This window comes from Siphateles boraxobius, unplaced genomic scaffold (assembly GCF_051911475.1).
Source record: "Siphateles boraxobius isolate OS27281-9 unplaced genomic scaffold, OSU_SipBor_1 48, whole genome shotgun sequence".
In the NCBI taxonomy this organism is placed as follows: Eukaryota; Metazoa; Chordata; class Actinopteri; order Cypriniformes; family Leuciscidae; genus Siphateles; species Siphateles boraxobius.
Genome location: NW_027509119.1, coordinates 346,223 through 364,600, shown reverse-complemented (window position 1 = coordinate 364,600; position 18,378 = coordinate 346,223). Strand labels below are relative to the sequence as shown.

The 18,378-nt window shown below is 39.9% G+C and overlaps 2 long non-coding RNA genes across 2 annotated transcripts; both read left to right on the top strand.

Annotated features, from left to right (window-relative positions):
• Window positions 1-87: 87 nt before the first annotated feature.
• LOC143710616 (uncharacterized) lies at window positions 88-3,442 on the top strand. Its single transcript, XR_013194608.1, has 2 exons — window positions 88-222; window positions 3,216-3,442. It is a non-coding gene; the product is annotated as an uncharacterized LOC143710616 (long non-coding RNA).
• A 2,046-nt stretch (window positions 3,443-5,488) lies between these two features.
• LOC143710615 (uncharacterized) lies at window positions 5,489-7,970 on the top strand. Its single transcript, XR_013194607.1, has 2 exons — window positions 5,489-5,802; window positions 5,894-7,970. It is a non-coding gene; the product is annotated as an uncharacterized LOC143710615 (long non-coding RNA).
• Window positions 7,971-18,378: the final 10,408 nt, after the last annotated feature.

The following is an 18,378-nucleotide window of genomic DNA, read 5'->3' as shown; positions in this document are numbered from 1 at the left end:
TGGACTCACCCCTTGCACCCGTCGTCCTCGGACATCCCTGGCTCATCCGACACAACCCCCGAGTGGACTGGCACCATAGATCAGTACTGGAGTGGAGCAAGGAATGTCATAAGTCTTGTCTCGTGTCTGCCTGTTCGTCTGTGCCTGTTTCTGTGTTTCAGGAGGAAGCAGGGGATCTGTCTAACGTGCCCGCGGAGTACCTGGACCTGAAGGAGGTGTTCAGTAAGTCTCGTGCTGCTTCTCTCCCTCCGCATCGTCCCGATGACTGTGCTATAGATTTACTGCCAGGTAAGTCTCCGTCTAAAGGCAAGTTATATTCACTTTCTATTCCAGAAAGGGAGGCTATGGAGAAATATATTTCTGATTCTCTAGCAACCAAGTTCATTCGCCCTTCCTCTTCTCCAGCGGGGGTGGGATTCTTTTTTGTGGGGAAGAAGGACGGTTCTCTGCGACCTTGTATTGATTACCGAGGGCTGAATAACATCACGATAAAGAATACTTATCCTTTGCCGTTGATGTCTTCAGCCTTCGAGAGGTTGCAGGGAGCGTCCATCTTCACAAAATTGGATTTACGTAACGCTTATCATTTGGTTCGCATCAGGGAGGGGGATGAATGGAAAACTGCGTTTAACACCCCCAGGGGGCACTTTGAATATTTGGTCATGCCTTTCGGGCTGTCCAACTCCCCAGCAGTTTTCCAGGCACTGGTCAACGACGTGTTGCGAGATATGATCGATCAGTTCATATATGTCTACCTGGATGACATATTGATTTTTTCTTCTTCTCTCCAGGAACACGTGCAACACGTCAGACGAGTGCTTCAGAGGTTGCTAGAGAATGGGCTTTTTGTCAAGGCGGAGAAATGCGATTTCCATGCACAGTCGGTCCCGTTTCTAGGGTACATCGTCTCGTCTGAGGGAGTGCGGATGGACCCTGAGAAGATCAAGGCTGTGGTAGATTGGCCAAGCCCAGATTCCCGCAAGGCCCTGCAGAGGTTTCTGGGATTCGCCAATTTCTACCGGCGTTTTATTCGCAATTTCAGCCAACTAGTCGCACCTCTGACTGCCTTGACCTCCCCCAGAACTACGTTCAGGTGGTCAGACACAGCCGAAGCTGTGTTCTCCAAACTGAAGGGCCGCTTTGTTTCAGCCCCCATCCTTGTCGCCCCTGATTCTTCACGTCAGTTCGTGGTGGAGGTCGACGCATCAGAGGTGGGAGTAGGCGCAGTGTTGTCCCAACGCTCTTCCACAGACGACAGGATGCATCCCTGCGCGTTTTTGTCTCATCGTTTATCTCCAGCCGAACGCAATTACGACATTGGTAACAGAGAGTTGTTGGCAGTTAATTTAGCGTTGGAGGAATGGCGCCACTGGTTAGAAGGGTCGGGGGTACCTTTTATTGTCTGGACTGATCACAAGAACCTAGAATACATCAGAACCGCCAAAAGATTGAACTCCAGGCAGGCTCGGTGGGCATTATTTTTCGGTCGCTTCGATTTTACTCTTTCATACCGTCCGGGTTCCAAGAACGTCAAACCCGATTCATTATCCCGCATATTTGATTTTTCCGAACGCCCGTCTACTCCCGAGTGTATTTTGCCTGAAACTCTATTCGTTTTCCACACTCACATGGGAGGTCGAATCGAAGGTCAAGAAGGCCTTAGAAGGGGTAACGCCTCCGCCCGGTTGCCCACCGAACCGATTGTTTGTGCCGGAGGGATTACGGTCCGACGTTATTCAGTGGGGTCATAACTCCAACGTGGCTTGCCATCCAGGAGTCAATCGTACTAGCTTTTTAGTCAAGCAACGATTCTGGTGGCCACTTATGGCTCGCGACATTCACGATTTTGTTTTGGCTTGCTCGGTTTGTTCCACTGGTAAGACTTCCAATCGACCTCCAGATGGGTTACTTCAGCCGCTGTCGGTTCCTTCGAGACCCTGGTCCCACATCGCGCTAGATTTTATTACCGCCCTCCCGCCCTCTCAGGGGAACACAGTCGTTTTGACTGTAGTGGACCGATTCTCGAAGGCAGCCCATTTTGTTCCCTTACCCAAATTACCCTCAGCTAAGGAGACAGCAGTTACAGTCGTAGATCACGTTTTTCGTTTACATGGCCTTCCGTTTGACGTGGTGTCCGACAGGGGACCCCAGTTCGTGTCCAAATTTTGGCGAGAGTTTTGCAGATTACTGGGGGCGACTGTTAGTTTGTCCTCAGGGTTTCATCCCCAGAGCAATGGTCAAACCGAGAGAGCCAACCAGGATTTGGAGAGAGTGTTGCGATGTTTGGTTTCCAAGAATCCTTCCTCTTGGAGTCAACAACTCTCCATGGTGGAGTACGCCCACAACACGTTACCAGTGTCGGCTACGGGCCTATCTCCGTTTGAGTGTAGTGTAGGTTACCAGCCACCAATTTTTCCCAGTCTGGAATCCGAGGTAGCGGTCCCCTCCGCTCACGCCTTTGTTCAGAGGTGTCACCGCACCTGGACTAGAGCCCGTGAGACTCTACTCCAGGTGGGGGCGCGCACTAAGGTTAAGGCCGATCGCCACAGGTCGAAGCCTCCCGTATACGTCGTTGGTCAAAAAGTGTGGCTTTCAACCAAGAACATTCCTCTTCGCTCCATATCTAACAAACTTGCTCCCAAATTTATTGGCCCATTTACTGTCACCAAGATCATCAGCCCGGTGGCAGTCCGCCTCAAATTGCCTCCCGCGTACAGGAGGATCCATCCCGCCTTCCATGTATCTAAGATTAAACCCGTGTTTCATTCTCATATTAATCCGCCTGTCCCGGTTCCTCCCCCACCGCGACTCGTAGATGGGGAGACCACGTATTCGGTTAATCGTATACTGAACTCCAGGCGGAGAGGACGCGGATTTCAGTACTTGGTGGACTGGGAGGGTTACGGTCCGGAGGAGAGAAGTTGGGTGCCTGCTAGAGACATACTGGATCACTCCCTCATCGATGATTACAATCGACAGGGTAAGGAGTCTGGGAACGCCAGGAGGCGTTCTTAGGAGGAGGGGTACTGTCACGGTAGACACATTCTCTGTTCCTTCTCGTCTCGTGTTTATGTTGTGGTTTGAATGCACGTGTGTAGTGGGCGTGAGTGTATGACATCACCTGATCCACTTCAGCTGATCCTCATTCACTTCACCAGCTGCAGTCAATCTCACCACCCTACTTATACTTACCGCTGTTCTATCATCCTTGTCAGATCGTTGTTTGATGTCGTTCGTGTTGGTGTTCCGGTGTCCAGTTCCTGCCTTGTGTTCCAGTTCCTGTTCTTCGTCTTCGTCACTGGGTTTCGTCTGCTGTTTCACCGTCACCGCACCATCATCTCTTCACCATCGGATCCTGATCACCGAAGTCCCTGTGTCACCCGTTCTACATCAGCCTGTACTGCTTCATCATCATTTACAATAAATATTCTGTTTACTTGCATTTGCTTCCCGTCTTTCGTTACAATATGACAGTTACTTTGTAAGATTTTTTATTTATTTTTTCAGGAGCAATGATCCCCATATACCCACCTACCCAGCTTCTGTGCGCTTGTACAATGTACATAATCATAACATCTTTGTTGCGGACGCACTGAGGCACAGAGATGTGGGGGTCAAGGCAATTGAAACCCCAACCCCACATCAGCTCTGGCAGTTCTGGAAAGTGTCCTGTTGGCTGAGGATGGCGACACATATGTATATGCCTCAGATAACCGAGCCCTTTGCCCAGACCTTCAGTTTTGCTACAGGGATGTGAAAATGTACGTGGTCTTCAAATCAGTAGCTTTGACAGACTTGTGTAGTAAAACAATCAATTTAATGTGCAGACTGTACCAGAAGGAGAATAAGCAGGAGTTTGGAGACTAAAGTGTGGAGGGAACGCTATAAGCTTTGGAAAGACAGGGAGAATCATGCAATGCAGCGTGTGATGACAGCCGTGCCAAGCTTAATAACATGTCCTCAGCAGGAACAACACTAGTAGCCATTTCTTCCCCATTAAAGCTATGGTATACGATTTTGAAAATCGGTCGAGAAAGCCTGAATTTTTAAAAAACTCATCACGCCCCTCCACACACACACCCCTGCCCTCTGTGCTACCTGATCCCTCCCACCGGGAAACGAATTGAACAACATCACTCAGTCAAGCTGTGATCACCGGTAGTAAACATCGGAACTGAGATGTACGCTGTGTCAAGGACTTCAAGAAATATAATTACTTTGACCCGTGATAGGTGATGCTAAACGGCTAACATTCCAATGCCGACCGGCAGCATGAGCAAGTTGTCAAACTGATAAAAAGCTATTTATGTAACACGTCACACCATAAAAGTATAAATAAATGTTTACCTGCTCAACAAAAAGTCAGCCGTGTCAGCGTCGGTCTTCAGTCCCAGATCTCCTTGAAGCTTCCTCCAACGGTCAATGGTGAACCCTATATTTATCCTACTCAAAGTTCGGCGTTCTTCACATTTTTTTTTTATCTCTGCTCGTTCCTCTAATGACTTTCTCTATCGTCCTAACTTTACTGTAGAAGCAAGCAGGGGACGCTTGCTGCTGTCTTTTTTTTTTATCCATTGCTGATATGCTACTTAGCTAGCTACCATAGACTGTCAGCTGCTTACACGCGCAATTTCATGTCGCAGGAGGGGGGCGGGTGCGGTTGGGTGGAGACGCGAGCGCCAGGCGGAGTTTCAAGTGGAGCTGGTAATTGGATGAGAGCAGTTGACCAATGTAAGCTGTCCGGCCGGACAGCTTACATTGGTCAACTTTTTTGCGGCTGTACAGCCAATAGAGTGAATGGATTTTTTTTCATTCTTTTTTCTATTCATATTGTTAGGATTGTACTATATAACCATAACCAGGATCTAAACGAGGATATTAATAATGAACAATCTTCGAAATCGTATACCCTAGCTTTAATGAAACGAACACACAGCGTTTCCAATAGTGGAGAAATGTGTTTTCTGGGTTCATCTAGTAACATGGAGCGGGAGAACTGCAGGGTGTTTCTGCTTCTCACACACACTTGTGCTGGTGGTCTTCCTCTCGGGAGAGTGATGACCCAGTCAGAGGACGAGAGGACAGTTAGTGCGGGATTGGAGCTGCTGAAGTCCTCGTTGACGAAGGATGGCTTTGGAGGGCGAGGTGAGGCAGGCCGTGTGTGTTTCTGACAGAAGACTCGAAGGCAGAAAAGGGAGCTATAGCCCAGGGCTTTCCTGAAGCCTCATCTTTTGCGAGCTGTGTGGAGGCGGTTGTGGAACAGAGAACACAACATTGAGATGAAGGAGCGGCGGACACTGTTCAGCACAGTAGAAGACATGCTTTACACCTGTGAGATCAGTATAGTTGAGTTGCTGTACCAGCAAGCCCTGGAAAACCCTTTGACCAACAGCTAGAGACAATAGTAGACAGGTAGAGGTACTTCTGATATGTTCACCCTCCAGAAGCCTGTTTTGAATTTATTATCTGTCTTAACTCGCTACAGATACAAGAAGTTCCTGACCGATCTACGGGTTCTTTACAATCGATGTGAGAGTTTGGCTCTCAGCTACAGGAGAGACTTGCCAACACGTGGCGACCAAACACACAACTATGTGGAGAAGCAATGTGTGTTTTGAAAGACAAAATACTCCAAAGAACAAAAGCATTCAGCCTCCCTCAATTATTCCAGCTCTTCATCCCCGACTGGAGATGTACCATGAGGCACGAGTGACGGTCGCTGCACTTGGCCATCGGGAGGCGCTCCAGCGCTCAAGAGTCACTGATACAGAAAGTAACATTAAAGCGTCTGATCTTTCTCAGGTGAAGAATAATTTTTAAATATGAATCATTATAGAATTCTCAGATCTTTTTATAAATATGTCTGAATCTCATGTCTTCATGTCACTGTTAGGTTGGAAAGAAGAAGTTTGAGGTGAAATCCTCCACATCAGGACACAGCTATACTGTGGAAATGTAGTTGGATCTCTCACATGTCCAGTTGGCCAAAGTGGGACACCAGCAAACACCAGCAGCAACATTACAACATCACCTCCATCAACTTTCTCCACACAACAGCTGAAATGAGGGCTGAGCTGCTGAAAATAACAAAAGGTAATTATTTCTTTGCAGAATCATGTCAGACATGTGTTCAAATATCTAAAGAAGGTATTTAAAGACAATGTCTGGTTCATCTTCTTCACAGCCTCAGCTTCTCTTGCCAAAGTAGGACATAGTAGGATGTATGCCCAAGTAGGACATAATACCTTCGTTATACATGATTAGTTCTAAACAAAACAGCTAGTCAGCAGTGTGACATTAGTATACACTTTTTATAGACGTGCCTCCAAGGCAAGAAACCTGCAATACTGATGGTCAGTACAATTTCACTGCTCAAGATTATGGTCAGTATAAAGGGAGGGTTGGTGCTGTTTTGTTTTTCAAAAAAATAAATGTTTCTTGTTTCTTGTTTCCAATGATGACCAGAAATTATCTTGCAATATATATATTCATTTTGTATGTGTATGTAATGAACAGTAGACATGCACCAGCTGGACCGGTCTCCCCCAGCTCATCTACTCCTCATACACTAACCAACCCTGTATACACAGTCACTCAGAGAGAGGCGAGTTCATGAAGCTTAGAAGAGTTAAAGGAACAGTTCAACCAAAAATGAAAATTATCCCAAAATATTTACTCCTCCTAAAGCCATTCTAGATGTATCTTCTTTCAACCGAACACAACCGGAGTTATAAAATATATCCTGACTCTTCCCAGCTTTATAATGGCATTGAATAGTGTCCGAGTTTTTGAAGCTCCAAAAAGCGCATCTATCCTTCATTAACGTAATCCATACGACTCTACTCTGAGGCTGTGAGGGACCAAGCGGTTAAGCATGAGGAGTCACAAGGGAAGTTCAAAAGTAAGGATTTCTATTTCCCAAAAATTGGTACAACAAAATAAAAATAAAGTTTTGGGCCCGTAAAAGAGGTCAAAATGAACAGACAGTAACTAAAGCTCTGAACATAAGAGACTCAAAAATACAACTGACCTTCAACAAAAGAAACAAAAGGGACTTATATATTGGCTGATCAAACCAATTTTGACACACAAGGGAAGACTAACAACAACACTACCACATATACCTCAAATAACAGCAAAACATACCTAAAACTTATATAATATAAATCTAAACCACAAAATATCTAAGGAAAAAAATAAAGAATCAGCATTGCTCAGAGTGGATTAGCAAGTTAGATCGATCTACTGTGGGATGTCCTAACAGGTTTCTATTGTTTGTAGCCCATAGGCTATGTCTTCATGTATAAAGTTATGTCTCAATAACAGAACTTTGGGTTAAGATTGTTGAAGGGTGTCGTGCGAACATCGCTGCTGAAGAACTGTGCTACTCTACTACCTTCAATAAGTTCTTCTCCCCACAAGAACTCTGGTCAAGCTTACTTATTTTATTTTTTGGAGAAATCTAATACATTGGCGAGCCACCCAAACTACTGCTCGGCCAAATACAGCAAAATCTAACAGCTGTCAGCCAACAGCGGTGGCCCGAAGATCAACCAAGACTGGTTCGAGGCGGCGTTTGACAGCTGGACGCCCCAGAAAAAGACCTTCTGGTTCAGAGCATGACTACAGTAGACATACAGGAGAAGAGGGGAAAGGGTTGTCAGGGTACGCCACAAATTGTCAGAGTCTGTGGCAATGAATTACTCGCATCAAGCTTAAAATGGCACAAGTTTGTATGGTGTGTGTGTGTGTGTGTGTGTGTGTGTGTGTGTGTGTGTGTGTGTGTGTGTGTGTGTGTGTGTGTGTGTGTGTGTGTGTAAGGGAGGGGGTAATTACAGGTACAGGGTAATTAACAGTGTTTCAAAATGTTAGTTAGTAGATAAGTTAAAAGTATTATTTATTATTTATCAATTCTGTGTAATGAATTCTTGTTAACAGTAGCAACTGCACATAAAAACTCCTTTCATGCATCCTTTTAAAGTTTACTTTTTTTTTTAAATTGTGAATTGTATGTAATGTTGCTTTTTGTGTACCCATAAAAGGCAATCAAATGTGTAAAAAAAAAAAATATATATATATATATAATTAGTTTCAGCTTTGTGTGGCCAATCAGCTCTGTGATCATTGGTAATCATTAAGTTAATGCAAACAAATACTTTTAAATGTTATGCTAGGTAGGAAGACTGAAGGTAATGATTTCAAATTGTTTGCAATAATGTTTTTTGTTTTGTTTTTGACAAACCTTTTTCTTGTGTTTGTAGATAATAATAATAATTGTGCACTATATATTACAGCAATCTCAAAGTGCTACAGTACAGAGCATATAATAATGAAATTAAAAAAATCAAAGTCAATAAATAGTTAAAAGTAAAACCTATAAAATTTGTTCCATACATTAACGAGTCGTTTTCTCATTTTTAAGCTCTTTTTTGGTTTGTTTGTGTTTTTAAAATCATATTTATTTATAAGTTGTAAATTCTGTGTAACCTTTAATTTTGTATAAACACTTGTGCATCCGTTTTGTATTTCAGCATAGATGTATATATCTATGGGGTTTCATCAGAGAATATCTAATGAGGGGAGAAGTGTCACTCTCAGTAAACTTCCGGCTTCTGAACTGGTTGCAGTTCCACTCTGCCTCCATATGAGGGCGCTCACAGGACGAGTGCAGAATGAATGGAGGTCTAAGGAGATATACCCCTAAAAATCCACTTTTCTCAGGATATAATTATTTGTCTAGTAATTTGAATGTTGTATTCGAAAGGAGATGCTAAGAAATTACTCATTGCTGGGTGTTAGATTTTTTAGAGTCACTTATTTGCTTTAAAAAGTCTTTTAATATGTCAATGACGTCATACACATCATACGGCCAGAGATACTGCTTTACGGCAATCCTTCAGTCACTTTGGTGCTTTCGCACTCTGCACTTTCTTTTCTCTCGAGGCATCGACAACACCGCTGACACAGGTAAATACACGTGCTAGAAGAGTTTTTGTTTTGTTGTTTTAAAAGACCACGCCGAAAATACACACACACATTCTGGTCCGCTTCGGATGCCACGATGCCATCAAGCGGTATCTCTGGACTTAATCAGTCCTTCACTGACCAATCAGCGTTCATTAGCATAATGCTAGCATATAATGGGCAACAACAACTCAACCTGTAAGAAATCGAAAGGTCATAAATGCTCGTTCATTCAACTTTGGACCTATAACCCATGTTGAACTTGCAAAACCTACAATCAAATCTGAGATTTCTCAACGGCAATCGGGTGAAAGAGACAAATTTAGCCGTCTAGCTCCATAGACTCCCATTCATTTCGATCGCCCCCAGTGGAACTCTGGTGGAACTACAACCAGAATTCGGCCCAATAGGACTTAATAAACCCCTTTTGAGATGGTGCTCGATGCAGAGCCAAATGGGAGGAGCTAGAGCTCGAGCTCCCCCTCGCTGAATTTAGTGGGCGGGGCTTCGCTGCAGCATCCAATGGGAGGAGCTAGAGCTCTAGCTCACCCTCGCTGGATCTAGTGGACAGAACATGACGCGCTATCAAGCCTTTTAATGTTAGTGCGAGTTTCACCCGTGATGAAAGGACAAGTTTGTTTTGATGCGCAAGATGCTGGCAAACATAATATTGTATTTTTCTCTAATATTTGTCATGATTATGATAAATTATACAATTATTTATCGTTTCTGTGACAAACATGTAAACACTTAATAAGAACATTGCTCACACTATGTGTGCGTGTTTCTAAAAACTGTTGAAACTTTGTATCTATGTATTATTTTCTCTTTATTACGATGAAAGAGTTTCGTTGTTTTCCTCACTTTTAAAGCCGCTTTGGACAAAAGCGTCTGCAATATGATTATGTAAATTACTAGACTTAAAAGGCAATGTGAAAGCTTACTATCTGTGCACCCGTTTATTTTTTGTCCACCGCAGTAACGCGTGTTATTTGTGTCAATTAATCTAAATCATCTGATTAATTTATGAAATAAAAAATAATAAGACTAGGTTACCTAATCTGTCCTTTTTGTACGTAAATGTAAAAGCATAGGCTACTCCAACAGGCCAGTTGTAATTTTTTTTTTTTATATTATGTAAATTAAAATGGAATATTTACTGTAATATTGGATAGACTCAACCTTCATGTGATAGGCTATATATGCATTAAGCTATTTTAATAAAAGCAGTCCAGTACTCTAAAACCAGCCATGTGACTTCCCACACTAGAGGAAAAACAAGATAACAAATGTGCTCTGAGATTAGTGAGGCATCCACCCCACATTTTAATGGTATAATAAGATAAAATAATACATTTTATGAATATAACGTTGAAGTACACACTTCACATATCATTGTAATATTTTACAAAACTCAATCAATATTTATTTACATAGTACTCCCACTGGTAGATTGAAGTTCAAGTTGATTTCATTTATACAGCACATTTTATAACAGCCACTGACTGACCTAAGTGCTTTACAGAACTACAAAATAAAAAAAATTAAAAGAGAATAATACCTGCATAACAGCACAGCACAGATAAGTGCAGCAAATCATTATCGTAAGCAAAAGTAGCAAAAAACATTATCGAACTTAAAATATAAAATAAGAAAACAGAAATCGCTTGATCTCATAAGATTAACAAGTGAGGGTTGTGTAAACAAGACTTTTTCTTCTGTCTCGTACTTCCAGCAAGAACACTTCCATGTCCTCTACTCTTTGAAAAATGAATAGGAAGGGAGCCCAAATTTCTTCTCCATATGCTTCACCTTCATAACGCATGGAGTTTAAAAACAAGTCCCGCATTGTGATAGCCAACAGGGCATCATCCATCTTCATCCCAAGCACACCCTGTTTATTTTCTTTATTTTACAAAAGCACAATGTTTTATTTCGATTGTAAGTACACACATAAAAAAATAGACTTTCAACAGTTTATTTTTTTATATTTCTTAAGTGTGTATGACCAAAAATGACAGAGTATTTTAAGTCTATTTTCCTGCTATGTGAAAAAAATCGCCGGCGCGTTTCTCGACCCCAGAGGGTTAAGATCTTTGGCAGATCAATCTTTCCAGTAAAGTAGTGTTGGCTCTCTTCCACCCACTCACAGGCCAGCTGAATATTCCTCATCACTGCGGAGGCCTGTGTGCCATATAATAATTCCAATAATAATGTAATTAATGAAGTGCTGCTCATAAACACTTATGAAACAGGAAAGCCAAATATATAAATGAACAAATCACGCAATAGATCTCCATGACATCTGACTCAGGAGGAGTGACTTCCATGTCAGCTGGCGGTATTTGTTCCTTAGTGACTGTTTGTGGGACTTGACTATGGTAAAGTGACAAACATTAGAATATTTTTAGGCTTGCACTACTATTTTTTTCTGAAAATGCACAGTATGGAGGTTTTAATCAAAAGTATAGTTATCAATATCATACCTTGTCAGAGGAAATGTCTGAGTTAACTGATAGCACCTCCAGTTCCTGATTGACTGGTAAAAGATTGCAATTGAAAAACTCAGTTTTTTTAATTTTGTTGATGTGTTCTCACAGCCCTTTTTTGCTTTATAAATAACCATAAATTGATGGAAACTCACCGCAGCAAAATCAAATGGCTTTGAGAGCATAATGTTGAGTGCATTCTTAACAAAAACAAAACTATATTAACAAATGCGGTGCTTAGCACTCTGAGCACAGTTTTGTTACACAAATAGCAAATATAAGACCACTAACCATCAGCATGAATATCCCACAATCAATTCCTCCTAGCTGAAGATGGGCTCCCGGTTTATTATAGACAATATACAATCAGACCATATACAACAGTATATAGCTTTCACATCCAGTGATTTGTTTTTTGTTTTGTTTAATTAAAGTCTTTGTTTGTTTAAAGTTTTGTTAAAAACATGCACTTGGTTTACTCAATTCACCCTCAGTGGGTTATTTGTGACAACTGTGCACTGCATTCTTTCTTAATACTCCACTACAGATATTAAAAGTTTAGTAGCAAAGAAGTTAAAAAGCTGCACCTCCAAACCAGTCAGTACAGACATGTTCCAATGGCCGGGAGAAATGTGATTTGCCAGTTTTCTAAAGTAATACTATCAAGATAAAATATGCGGAAGCAAGAATGCAAGTACAACTCTTTAATGGTGTAACAACACTCAGTCAGAGCACACACAACAAACTGGTGACACAGGGACAAGATGGTCGGTAATCCAGAGTGAAGTGCCTTGATGATGAGATGAATAAATCCAGAATAGTGGCGAACCGTGGAACAAGACAAGACGCTGACAAGAACAGGATCACTCACGAGGGACATCAAACAACAATCTGACAAAGGAAGGAAAGTTCAGTGAGTATTTAAAGGTGAGATGATAGGCAACAGCTGGGGAGGTGATTGCGATCAGCTGGATCACTAATCCACCTGATCTGAGTGGTGCCGCCCACACACGCACACCCACACATCTAACAACAGAAACACGAGACTAGAAGGAGACAATGAATTCAGAAACCGTGACAAATACAGCAATAAAAAATATCATTTATTCGCGGGCAGTCACATGTAAATAAAGACATAATTTATCATATTGCAATAAAAATGTTAGAGCCTTATGTTAGAGCCAGTGGTTTGGTTTTACTATTATTTATTAACTATTATTTAAATGATCCGTTTATCACTGTACAGCCGCTTTGGAACAATCTACATTGTTAAAAGCGCTATATAAATGAAGATGACTTGACTATGACTGAATTATAATTATATAATACTGTAAACCATAATTGGCTGAAACATAAAAGTATGAGCTCAAACAGATCCACCATATATTTCATAATGCACAACACATTTCGGTTCATGCAGTCGAATGAAAGTACTACCGTCACTGCGCCACCTGTAAAAAATGAATAACTATCATTAAATTCTAGTACTCTTAAAATACGTAACAAAGGTAAAAAGTAATTTCCTTCCATTAGTGTGACTTAATAACAACATCTTGTTTTAAAACACAGTATGTTGATGTGTAGCAGACATGACCTCAAAAGAACTTTCAAATTTTAGATAATAGGGTACCAATAAACCTAAACCCTGCAACATGAGATGTCCGCTTTGTTTGTGATTTTTATCCTGAAATTTAGGCCAAAATGTTGACAGATCCTTGAGATTTGGACCTGTTGTGGCAAAAATTCTGTTAAACATCATCACTGCGTAGGAGACACTCAGAGTCAAATTAATAAAATGATAAGTATTTATTCTTGCAAGAATAGGTTCAGTCTAGTACACAGAAGTTACGCTGTGCAAGAGAGTGACACACAACAGGAAGATATGAGACAGCCTTTATACTGTTTTCAAGGTTCCTCCTCACCCGCTGTACCTTTCACCCACTCAGATAAGGTCCTTACTGCTGTTCAGTTTCTACTTAAAGACACAAACTGGTACTGAAATAAACTGGCCAAAACTGACCGTCCCTAAGGTCAGAGGTCCTGTCCCATATGTTCCTGAAACGTCACACACAAGCACGTACACACATATACTTTTATACATTGAATAGGTTCTTTCTCTTATGATACCTGTTTGGGATCAATGAATATTAAAATTTCCACAACAGACCAATTGAGAGTCCATAATGCGCACTAGTGTAATTATGGGTATAACAACCAAAACGTACAAGTACATTATGCATACCAGGCTAACATAAGGAAAAAAATAACATACACATATAATCCAGTGCCCTGACTCTCATGAAGGAAGTAAAATCAAATCCTTCACTGTAAAAAAAAATCCTAATTTTACAGAAAATAACTCTAAAAATTTTAGAGTATTTTTCTGTTATTTAAAATTATATTCAAAACTCTGTAAAATTACAAACAATATCTGTAAATTAATTAATTGACTGTTAATTTAAGGATTATATCATTAATGACAAATTACAGTAATGCTTATTTTTTATACAGGACATTTACTGTATTATTTATACAGTATGTTTCTGTTTTCTTAAATTACATACAAAGTTGTGTAAAATTACAATAATAATGTGTAATTAAATATGAAGCTCATTATATAAAGGGTTTATATCCATACTTACAATCTAACATAATTCCTTGTAATTTTAAATTAAATATTATTAGTTTTACATTTAATTGTATTTTTACATATAAACTCTGTAATTGTCGATATATAAATTTTAGCAAACTTTTATCATTGCATTAAACAATTCGTAGTCTCTTGCATCTTTGCTCTCCAGGTTGAAACTTTCAGTCATGTTGTGCTTCTGGCCACACACACAATCAGTGATGTCACAGAAAGCAAAAGCACTTACATTCCAAGAAAGGTAACTTAAAGTGATACTCCACTTTTTTTGGAAATAGGCTCATTTTACAACTCCCCCAGAGTTAAACTGTTGAGTGCAGCAGGCCACCTTCCGTCAACACAACGGAACTATTTTCAGGCGCTGCGTCATATCATTACGCCTGCTGCACTCATGGTACGGCAGTGAAGTTTCTTGATTATTACGCAGGAATGAGAGTATAGTTCCTAGCCATATCAGCCTAGAAAATCGCAACTTTACATTTTCCGTCGGTCTTAGTGCACAATGTAACTACAGAAGAGTCAAGTTTTAAATAGGAAAAATATCAAAACTCTTTGGTCATTTTTTTTTTAGAAATGCTAATGGTCTTGTCCACTTCAATGATGTATGCTAAGCTATGCTAAAAGGGGGAGTTTAACTCTGGGGGAGTTGTAAAATGAGCCTATTTCCAAAAAAAGTGGAGTATCCCTTTAAGTAAATTTAAAAGCCAGGGAAGCTTTGCAATAGTCCAGACATGATTTAGTCAAAGAAGAATGAAAAGAGCAGCAACATGCTTGAAAGTTTTAACCTTGCAGCAGACACTTTTTGCCAAAGTGGTTTAGTGTGGACTTAAGTGTTCACAATAATGAGGCAATGCATCAGAAAACAGATTAACACAAATGAAAGTAAAGTAACAATTTATTATTGTTAAACATTTTTGTCAAAGCCTTGACAGCAAAGGCATATTAGAAAATAAAGCCTTTTATATTAATTTCCTCCTCTCATTTCTTCTGGATATAAATGCTTAGTTCACCCAAAAAATTAAAATGCTGTCATCATTTACTCACCCTCAAGTTGTTCCAAAACCGTACGAGTGTCTTTCTTCTGCTGAACACAATAGATGATTTTATGAATAAAAGAAAGAAACTCAAGGTGCAAACAACTTGAGGGTGAGTAGATGACAGCATTTTACATTTTTGGGTGAAAAAACAGGATACATATGAACATGTACAAAATAAATGTAGCTCTCATGCCGTTAACACTCCTGGTCAAACTAGGGAAAATCAAGGATAATCAAGAAACATTGCATCCATACTGTGCACATCTCATAACATCAGGTATCTGTAAGAGGAGAGAAGAACTGTGAGATTACTTATAATTTTGCCACATTTCTAAAATTGTTGCATAATTCATTCTCTAAAATGAAAAGCAAATTATGTCACTTATAAAAAAAGATACCATGACCACCTTTCAGTGTGTATGTGCCCTCAAAGCTAACAAAAGATCTGATTTGGGACTGACTAATTTATCGCTTCACTAATGATTGTGTTTGTTTTGTGAGGGAGTGATACCATTTACTCTGTCCACTCAAAATTGGCAATGTTGGAAATGAGGCTCAGCACTCTTGGGTTGACAACATACTGGCGTCCCTTTTCCTTGCGTGTGACTTTGGTCCCTTGATCTGGGTTAATTTTGAATATGCATCTGTTGGAAAAAATAATTGTTCCATTAAGTGCAAGACTGATAACTAATACTAACATAAGAAGTCAGTGAAACAGCACATTTGAACACAAAGTGTACAATTTAAGTTCTTAAAGCTTCATTAAGTGACTTCAGTCTATTATTTTTTGCGGTAATACTCAATTTAGTATTATAACAACTGCCTGCAGAGGGCGCCAATAGCCTTTGATTTTTGTTGTTACAATCCACAGAATGAACAAATCCTTTTAATATTGGCCAAACATTTAATTCCAATGTCCACTTAATCTTTAACATTTTCTTTATGATAGAAATGCTACAGCCACTCTGACTTCTTTAAAAATAATATGTGGACATCAACACTGATTTTGAAATTGTAATGAACTTACTACATGCGGTATTTTGTAAGATATTGATGTATTCACCTGGGTTGGCATAGGTTTATCAATAATTTACTTTACAAATCGGATTAAATGGCGCAAATTCCAAAATGTTATAAAAGAAGTTCTCATCTGGTTCCTACGAGAGCACCTGGAGATTCGGGTAGGTGCTCAAATTGCACATAGTATGACCCATTAAATATAACTATACAAATCAAATAATAGTACTGCATTTTATTTTTATTTAATAAAATAAACTAAATAATAAAGTGTGATAATACTATTATATATAAAAAAGGTACTAAATAAAAATACAATAATTTCATATTACACTTTAAAAAATACAATGCTAATATTTACATTTTCTTTCTTAACTTTTTTATAAGAATTGCCAGTACTTTCAAACCCAGGAAGTAAGCCACTTAGTGGTTTTAGCACTGCCCAATGAAGCGAGTCAGTGAATGTCACAGTTTTGCGTTTTTCTCTGATATTCCAATTTTTTCACGTAGTTCACGTGTAACAGCGTAGTGCAGTTGGTTGTCAGATACAGAACACACAACACAGAAGCGCTACGCTGTTACACTACGTGAACTACGTGTAAAAATTGGAATAAAATCGTTATTTTTGTTATTTTTTGCGCACAAAAAGTATTCTTGTTGCTTGATAAACTTAAGGTTGAGCCACTGTAGTCACTTGGACTATTTTAACAATGTCTTTACTAACTTTTCTGAGATGGCAAATATTGATTACCTCGCAGCCTGTGAAGGAGTGAGACAGCTCTCAGATTTCATAAAAAATCTTAATTTGTGTTCTGAGGATGAACGAAAGTCTTACAGGGTTGTAACAACATGAGGGAGAGTAATTACTGACAGAGTTTACATTTTTGGGTAAACTAACCCTTTAAGATGACAATTATACAAATATAAAAACAAGATCAAGTTTAACTACAATATAAATTATATATTTTTAATGTGTAATGCATAATGAAAAGATACCTCTGTAAGAACTCCAGCGTAGCTGCAATTTCCACTGGATAGTCAATGTTGTGCAGGTAATATGAACAGAACATCATCTGGAATGCTTTGTTAAAGCTGGGAAGCTGATCATTTACAATGAACTGGTCCACTGCAACCATGAACATCTTGGCAGTAAGTGGGCTGTTTCCTGTAATCGGTGCAATCAGAGTTTGATTAAAATGGCCAGTAAATATCTTGCTTCACGTATATAGATTCAATGACATTATGCAAGCCAGAAGCTGTTCTGCATACTGCTTAGTTAGCTTCATTCTTGAATAGCCCCATATTGTGTATATATACACTGCAAATAAAAAAACTGTGCAATGTAAACAATTAAAACTGAATTGAAAAACATTGTTACATGATTTCTTTCGCTCAAGACATTTGTTTATAGCATTGTACAATACACTCATCTTAACCTGTTACTTGTGTAAACAATTTTAAAATAAGTAATTGAACCAACAAATGAAAGTTATTTGCACAACCTACCACAAACCACAATGCAGGGGTTCCATGGAAGCTTAGTGGTGTCAACATCAGTTGCAATGTCAGTGTCATCGACAATTAGAAACATCTTGTCTTGTTGCTCTTTGAAATGGGCTAGAAGCATCAGAATAGCTGCACAAGCTTCATCACCTCCTTCCAGAATTTGGTTAAGAACAGCGCCTACTCTGCTTGATGGATCAGTTTTGGCAAACTGAAAGTACCGCAGGATTCTCCTGATCTTGGAAGCTGTGGACTCTTCAAAGGTGTCATCAATCTGGATGCCTGTTAGTTCTCTGAAATGAAGCCTCATTCCATATTCCTGGAACAGGAAAGGCCACACCTTAAATATCTCTTCGGTCTCCTTCAGTCCTGATAATATGTCTCTTCTCTGTGAGGGAAATGTCTCCAACATCAATTTTTCCATTTTCTTTTCATCTTTATCTTTGTTTTTAAACATATTAATTAGCTCTTCTTGTTTTTGCTCTTGCAGTTGTTTTGTTTCACCAGTAGGAAGCTCTGGGTCAGGATTAATGCAGCCATATGCATCTTTACGCCCTTTCTTTACGTTCTCAGGGCTGCCAATTTCAGAAAACCTTTTCTTGGTAGGAGCTTGGAGTCGCCTGAAATTATCGATCCGAGACATTAACTGTTTTACAAGGGAGTCGTACCCAGTGCCGACAACCTGGCCCTCGATCTCATCTCGAAAGGATTTGGGGTAGTG